The sequence below is a fragment of the Lolium rigidum genome, chromosome 4 (assembly GCF_022539505.1).
Source record: "Lolium rigidum isolate FL_2022 chromosome 4, APGP_CSIRO_Lrig_0.1, whole genome shotgun sequence".
Taxonomy (NCBI): Eukaryota; Viridiplantae; Streptophyta; class Magnoliopsida; order Poales; family Poaceae; genus Lolium; species Lolium rigidum.
This window is the reverse complement of record NC_061511.1, coordinates 70,543,055-70,552,072: the sequence shown is the minus strand read 5'-3', so window position 1 is coordinate 70,552,072 and position 9,018 is coordinate 70,543,055.

The window sequence follows — 9,018 nt, the reverse complement described above, 5'->3', positions numbered from 1 at the left end:
GTCAAGAATATCCCGAAGTACTTGAAAAGAACCAAGGATATGTTTCTTTGTTATGGAGGTGACCAAGAGCTCGTTGTAACCAGTTACACCGATGCAAGTTGGAACACTGATCCTGATGACTCTAAGTCACAGTCTGGGTACGTGTTTATATTGAATGGTGTGGCAGTAAGCTGGGCAAGCTCAAAGCAGTGCACGGTGGCGAAGTCTTCAACAGAATCGGAGTACATAGCGGCTTCATCAGAAGCGGTATGGATGAAGAGGTTCATTGTAGAGCTCGGTGTGGTTCCTAGTGCATTGGACCCATTAGTCATCTACTGTGACAACATGGGTGCCATCGCCAATGCACAAGAACCAAGGTCACACAAGAGGCTGAAGCATATCAAGCTGCGTTATCATTCGATTCGCGAGTACATCGAAGATGGAGAAGTAAAGATTTGCAAAGTACACACTGATCTGAATGTAGCAGATCCGTTGACTAAAGCTCTCCCTAGGGCAAAGCATGACCAACACCAGAGTGCCATGGGTGTTAGGTACCTTACAATGTAATCTAGATTATTAACTCTAGTGCAAGTGGGAGACTGTTGGAGATATGCCCAAGAGGCAATAATAAAAGTGGTTATTATATATATCTTTATGTTTATGATGAATGTTTATATACCATGCTATAGTTGTATTAACCGAAACATTGATACATGTGTGATATGTAAACAACAAAGAGTCCCTAGTATGCCTCTTAAACTAGCTTGTTGATTAATAGATGATTAGTTTCATAATCATGAACATTGGATGTTATTAATAACAAGGTTATATCATTATATGAATGACGTAATGCACACACCCAATTAAGCGTAGCATAAGATCACGTCATTAAGTTATTTGCTATAAGTTTTTCGATACATAGTTACCTAGTCCTTATGACCATGAGATCATGTAAATCACTTATACCGGAAAGGTACTTTGATTACACCAAATGCCACTGCGTAAATGGGTGGTTATAAAGGTGGGATTAAGTATCCGGAAAGTATGAGTTGAGGCATGTGGATCAACAGTGGGATTTGTCCATCTCGATGACGGATAGATATACTTTGGGCCCTCTCGGTGGAATGTCGTCTAATGTCTTGCAAGCATATGAATAAGTTCATAAGAGACCACATACCACGGTACGAGTAAAGAGTACTTGTCGAGAGACGAGGTTGAACAAGGTATGGAGTGATACCGATGATCAAACCTCGGACAAGTAAAATATCGCGTGACAAAGGGAATTGGTATCGTATGTGAATGGTTCATTCAATCACTAAAGTCATCGTTGAATATGTGGGAGCCATTATGGATCTCCAGATCCCGCTATTGGTTATTGGTCGAGTGAGTACTCAACCATGTCCGCATAGTTCGCGAACCGTAGGGTGACACACTTAAAGTTGGATGTTGAAATGGTAGAACTTGAATATGGAATGGAGTTCGAATATTTGTTCGGAGTCCCGGATGAGATCCCGGACATCACGAGGAGTTCCGGAATGGTCCGGAGAATAAGATTCATATATAGGAAGTCATTTTATGTGAATTAAAATTATCCGGAAGGTTCTATGGAAGGTTCTAGAAGGTTCTGGAAAAGTCCGGAAGAAACCACCAAGGAAGGCGGAGTCCCGGTGGGACTCCACCTCCCATGGCCGGCCAACCCTAAGGGGGAGGAGTCCCAAGTGGACTCCCCAAAGGGGGCGGCCACCCCCTCCCAAGGAAGGTGGGATTCCCACCTCTAGTGGGAGTCCTAGCTTGGGTAGGTTTCATGTGTTATGGAAGGTTTTGGTTTGGGGTCTTATTCGAAGACTTGTAGACCAACTCTTGGGGGTTCCACCTATATAATGAGGGCCAAGGGGAGGGGGCCGGCCACCTCAAGAACCACCAAGGTGGCCGCACCCCTTAGTGGCCGGCGCCCCCCTCTCCCAAACCCTAGCGGCCTCTCTCCTCCACCACATCCCGCACGCTTAGCGAAGCTCCGCCGGATTTCTCCACCACCACCGACACCACGCCGTCGTGCTGTCGGATTCAAGAGGAGCTACTACTTCCACTGCCCGCTGGAACGGGAGGTGGACGTCGTCTTCATCAACAACCGAACGTGTGACCGAGTACGGAGGTGCTGCCCGTTCGTGGTGTCGTGATCAAGATCTTCTACGCGCTTTTGCAAGCGGCAAGTGAACGTCTAGCGCAGCAACAAGAGCCTCATCTTGTAGGCTTTGGAATCTCTTCAAGGGTGAGACTCGATAATCCCCTCGTTGCTACCGTCTACTAGATTGCATCTTGGCTTGGATTGCGTGTTCGCGGTAGGAAATTTTTTGTTTTCTATGCAACGTTATCCTACAGCTTCTATTCTTGTAGACAGTGTTTGGCCTCCAAGAGCAGAGGTTTGTAGGACAGCAGCAAGTTTCACTTAAGTGGATCACCCAAGGTTTATCGAACTCAGGGAGGAAGAGGTCAAAGATATCCCTCTCAAGCAACCCCGCGATCACAATGCAAGAAGTCTCTTGTGTCCCCAACACACCCAATACACTTGTCAGATGTATAGGTGCACTAGTTCGGCGAAGAGATAGTGAGATGCAAATGATATGGATGAATATGAGTAGCAATAGCAATCTGAATGAAATATGGCAGCGAGTAAACATGCAACGGAACAGTAAACAAACGGAGATTCGATGTTTGGAAACAAGGCCTAGGGATCCTACTTTCACTAGTGGACACTCTCAATATTGATCACATAATAAAACCACTCTACACTCTCTTGTTGGATGATGAACACCGCTATTTGTGTAGGGCTACAAGAGCACCTCAATGCCGGAGTTAACAAGCTCCACAACATTCGATATTCATATTTAAATAACCTTAGAGTGCATGATAGATCAACACAACTATACCAAGTACTAACATAGCATGCACACTGTCACCTTCATACTATGAAAGGAGGAATAGATCACATTAATACCATCATAGTAATAGTTAACTTCATAATCTACAAGAGATCACAATCATAACATATACCAAGTACTTCATGATGCACACACTGTCAACATTACATCATGGAGGAGGAATAGACTACTTTAATAACATCACTAGAGTAGCACATAGATGATATTCAACTAGATCACAAAGAGAGAGAGATGAACCACATAGCTACAGCGGAGCCCTCAGCCCCAGGGGTGAATTACTCCCTACTCATCATGGAGACAGCGATGGCGGTGAAGATGGCGGTGGAGACAGCGTTGGAGATGACTCCGGGGGCAATTCCCCGTCCCGGCAGGGTGCCGGAACAGAAACTTCTGTCCCCCGAATTGGAGTTTCGCGATGGCGGCGGCTCTGGAAGGTTTTCTCGGGTTTCGTCAATAGGTGTCGATGTTTTAGGTCAGGAGGCAACTTATAGGCGAAGAGACGGAGTCGGAGGGGCCACGGGGCCACCTCACACTAGGGGGGCGCGCCCCCCCTGGGCCGCGCCGCCGCGTGGGGGGCCCCCAGGGGCCCCCTCTGGTCCTCCTTTGACTTTCTGGAAGCTCCCGGGAAATATAAGATGTTGGCCGTTGATTTCGTCCGATTCCGAGAATATTTCCTTTATAGGATTTCTGAAACTAAAAATAGCAGAAAACATCAACTGGCACTTCGGCATCTCGTCAATAGGTTAGTTCCGGAAAACGCATAAAAATGATATAAAGTGTGAACAAAACATGTAGGTATTGTCATAAAACAAGCATGGAACATCAGAAATTATAGATACGTTGGAGACGTATCAGAACCAAACCGCAAAGCTATGCTGTCAGAAATCGATCGACTCAGAGAAGCTGGCTTTATCAAAGAGTTACATACAGAGGCTACTGGGTAGCTAACCCAGTGTTGGTGCCGAAGAAAAACACAAAAGTCCTTCGCATGTGCGTCGACTTCACGTGTCTCAATAAACATTGTCCAAAGGATCACTTTCCCCTCCCGAGGATCGATCAAATTATCGACTCCACGGCAGGTTGCGAACGTCTTTCCTTCCTGGACGCATACTCTGGTTATAACCAGATCATATTAAAAGAAGATGATGAGGTCAAAACAGCTTTTATAACACCCTACGACGTGTTCTGCTACAGAACAATGCCCTTTGGACTGAAAAACGCGGGATCAACTGTAATATCCCAGGTAATGGGGTTACAAAAATAGAGGAAACAGATGTGTGCATTGCATTCATGCATAGAAAATCTCGGGAATTTTCGCGCTTTAAAGTAAAACAGTCACAGTAACTGAAGTTTCACTTGACCTTGATGGAATTGAAGTAGATCATCAAGTCAAGTTCTATAAACCTCAATGTGACTTTGTTAAAACCTTGTTTTGGATAGAGATAATTTGATCTAAGGGGTTAGATCAAATGGAATTAAAAATCAACACAAGAACTTATTAATCAAGGATCAACTACTTGATCTTATTAAAGATCACAACATGATATTACTTGCAATAACATATGAACATCCATTTAATTGGGAATCAAGTAACAAAAATTGGAGAAACAAAGATTCATTTATCTTTTCCATGTCTTAAGACTAATCCATGATCCTACCATGAAAACCTCATGGTATTCATTCCACTTCAACATTGGAATGTATAACAAGGAGATCCACTCAAGAAGTATAAATTCTTCTCTATTCCAAATAGCTTTACATCAAACCTAAAGAGGTGAGAGTCCTATTTTATTTAGGGAAGCAAGGACAAACCTTGAGGCAAACCTTGGATATAAATATCCATATGATCACAACATCATCTTCAAGAGGAACCCTAGGATATTATTCAAGACTTTCCCTAGAGAGAGAACCCATTTATGTTAACCCTAGATATTGGTGACTACATCATTATCTTTGGAGAATAACCTTAGGTTAGAACTAAAGCCTTTCCAAATGAGAGATCATTCATACTAATCCTAGTTGTACCTATTTAAGAATCAAGGACACCATTGAACTAAAGTATTAGGAGGTAAACAATTTCATCTTAGAGTGGTGAGATAACCAAATATCAGATGGAATAAGACCATATCCCTAAGTTGATAAAATAAGGATAAGACTAATCCAACTAAGCTAGACAATTGAATCCCTAGCCTAGATACCTAAGGAAATAATAAGAGTACACCATAAACCTAGAATAACTATCCCTATATGAGAGAGCTCAAGCTTTGGTGTTATACTCCAGATAGTTGAGGCAACACTTGAAATTGAAGGGAGATAACTATCCATATAACCAGATGAATAAATCATCATTCCTTGAGTAGAACCCTAAGTAATTATCTCAGGCAATCTCCTGGGATATAAATTATTGAGACAACCATAACTATGTCCATTCAAGAAACTATAAAAGAAAGTCTATATTTAGTTGATCAAGACAACACTTGATCTTGGAAGAGAGAAACCTAATTTATGAGAGATACCTTAGAAAGTCAAACCTTGATCATTATAAATTGAATAATGATCATAAAACCTAAGGACTCGAGTTAGAAGACATTAATAACAAGTTGATCATGTCTAATCCATGATCATACCTTGGAGATAAATAATTATCAGTTAAACATTAGTGGGTTAAGCAGATATAACCCAGTACATAAAATCATAGGGGAACTACTAGCAAACCCTAAACCCAAAACTCAATATGAGTTTGTGCATACTTGGGTGAGCACAACCATAAACTTAGTCCATAATGGAGATTCAACCCATGTGTCATTAGGTAAATATAATTAGAACCCCAAAAATTTCTCAAAAATTAAATCTTATGCTTTCATCATTGAACATAAGAAACACCTGTTGCTAAATTCTATAATTAAAACCATGATGAGAGTAGTATCTATATTCCAAGGTGCTATTAAAATATGATAATAGTGCTAACCTTGAAATAGGATTATAATAAACCTTACAATATCTTAATAAAAAAAGTGTTCACATAAAATCATATGCAAGGGACCAAATCCTCAAATGAGAGAGCAAGTCCTTAGAGATATGTTAGCACATGAAATCATGCCATCAAAACCACTCTCTTATTAGAAATCCATAAGTAAATATTACTTTGAAATTGTTTTCTGCAAGGTAATACTAAATAAAACTCTACATACCACTAAGAAAGAAAACTATCATTTAGGAAACAATTTGAATAATTCCAAAGATAATATTCAAATTCATGTCCCTATGGAAATTTAATCCAAATATCAATACTAAATCATAAACCAATGTTATAGTAATATATTAACATTGCTAATACACCACTAAAGACTTTGTGGTACCCTGGACTAATCTTTGTATGAATTAAATGAGCAAGACCTGCAGAATGAAAAATAATTCAAACCTGAATTCAAAACAGAATTCAAAACAAGAAATTAAAATCAAAATACAAAACAGAAAAAAATAAGAGAAAGGTTTACCTGTCCAATGCGTAGCAGCTGGAGCAGGCCAACCCAACCCATGTGCAGCCCAACAACAGCCCAAGCAAGACCACAAGCCGGTCCAACCCGATAACGATTCAACATACGTGGGCATCGTCTTCAACCTCTGCCCGCATGGTTGCAACCACGACGCCGTGCTCGATTTCGCTCTCCACCGTCCTTGACCATCCGCGGATGCGAGGACTGGAACTAAGGCCAAATCGATAATCTTTCGTGCTCATCCATATCCCGTTCTTGCCAAGATTCGCGCCAGCACCCGGCCGACATCGCCGTTTGCATCCCGGCCGCTGCAACCGGCGAGGTGGTGAACCAAGCCTCTTCGTGCCGTATAAAAACCCCTAGAGAACCGCCAACACTACAAGAAAAGTTGCCATGGTCGACGAAGTTGAAGTCGCGCCGTGGTTGCTGGTGTACCATGGCCGACGATTTTGGGTCTGTCCGTTGTGCATGTCAAAACGTTTTTTTTCTCGTTTTTGAGGCCACCTAGCCCGACGAAAATGGCCAAAACGTTGCGTATGGTGTCCCGGGACGTGGTGCATCTCGAATTCTCGGGTTCGCCGGCCGAGTCAACGCAAATCCGCACCACCGAGGGATGTAGGGCCCAGATGGCAGCCTCTCTGGCATTGTTTTTTTTCTCGATCGCGCCATCTCGTTCAACGCTCTCCGATCGAGCCGTTTACGATGCAGGATCATGGGTCCCGCATGTCATCCTCTATGAACCAAAATTCTTTCTATTCTTGGATTTTTTTTTGACCCCCTGATTTCTGGCTACTTCCTTTTTCTTTTGGTCCCTTGCCGCCTTGGAAACGTTGAGACCGCTGCTGCTAAATGGGACCCGCATATCATCCTCTATGTACTATAATACTTTCTTTTCTTGGATTTTTTTGGCACCTCAAATTTGGTCACTTGCATTTTTCTTTCGATCCCCTGCCGCCTCTCAAACGGTGATACCGCTGCTGCTAAATGGGACCCGCATGTCATCCTCTATGTACTATAATACTTTCTTTTCTTGGATTTTTTTGGCACCTCAGATTTGGTCACTTGCCTTGTTCTTTCGATCCCCTGCCGCCTCTCAAACGGTGATACCGCTGCTGCTAAATGGGACCCGCATGTCATCCTCTATGTACTATAAAACTTTCTTTTCTTGGATTTTTTGGCACCTCATATTTGGCCACTTGCCTTTTTCTTTCGATCCCCGCCGCCTCTCAAACGGTGATACCGTTTGCTGCTAAATGGGACCCGCATGTCATCCTCTATGTACTATAAAACTTTCTTTTCTTGGAGTTTTTTTTGGCACCTCACATTTGGTCACTTGCCTTTTTCTTTCGATCCCCTGCCGCCTCTCAAACGGTGATACCGCTGCTGCTAAATGGGAGCCGCATGTCATCCTCTATGTACTATAATACTTTCTTTTCTTGGAATTTTTTTGGCACCTCAAATTTGGTCACTTGCCTTTTTCTTTCGATCCCCTGCCGCCTCTCAAACGGTGATACCGCTGCTGCTAAATGGGACCCGCATGTCATCCTCTATGTACTATAAAACTTTCTTTTCTTGGATTTTTTTGGCACCTCAAATTTGGTCACTTGCTTTCTTTCGATCCCCTGCCGCCTCTCAAACGGTGATACCGCTGCAGCTAAATGGGACCCGCATGTCATCCTCTATGTACAATCAAGTTTCTTTTCTTGAATTATTTTTGGATCCTGATATTTGGTCACTTGCCTTTTTCTTTCGATCTCATGCCACGTTTGAAACGTTTAGGAACATGCAGGCTCATGGGACCCGCATGTCATCCTCTATGTACTATAAAAGTTCATTTTCTTGGTTTTTTTTCACCCTCTGATTTTTGGCTATTTACTTTTTCTTTTGATCCCCTGCCGCCTTTGAAACGTTGAGGACTCTGCTGGCTCATAGATCCCACATGTTAGCCTGTATGAACGATAAAATTTTCCTTTCTTGGAGTTTTTTTTACCCCCTAATTTCTGGCTACTTTCTTTTTTCTTTTGATCTCAAGCCGCATTTGAAACGTTGGGACCGCTGCTGCAAAATGGGACCCGCATGTCATTCTCTATGTACAATAAAGTTTTTTTTCTTGGATTATCTTTGTCTCCTGATATTTTGTCACTTGCCTTTTTCTTTCGATCTCATGCCGCCTTTGAAACGTTGAGTAAGCTGCTGGCTCATGGGTCCCGCATGTCATCCTCTACGAACAATAAAAGTTTCCTTTCTTGGAGTTATTTTTGACCCCTAATTTCTGGCTATTTGCCTTTTTCTTTTGATCTCCTCGCCCCCTTTGAAACGATGAGGACGTCGTTGGCAGGTCGGTCCCACATGTCATCCTCTATGAACAATAAAAGTTTCCTTTGATGGATTTATTTTGAACCCCTAATTAATTTCTGGATATTTCCTTTTTTTTTATTTGATCCCCTGCCGCCTTGGAATCGTTGAGGATGCTGCTGCCTCATGGGTCCCGCATGTCATCCTCTCAGAACGGTAAATGTTTCTTTTCTTGGATTTTGTTTACCAAATGATTTTTGGCTTATTTTTTCTTTCGATCTCCTGCCGCCTTTAAAACGTTGAGGACA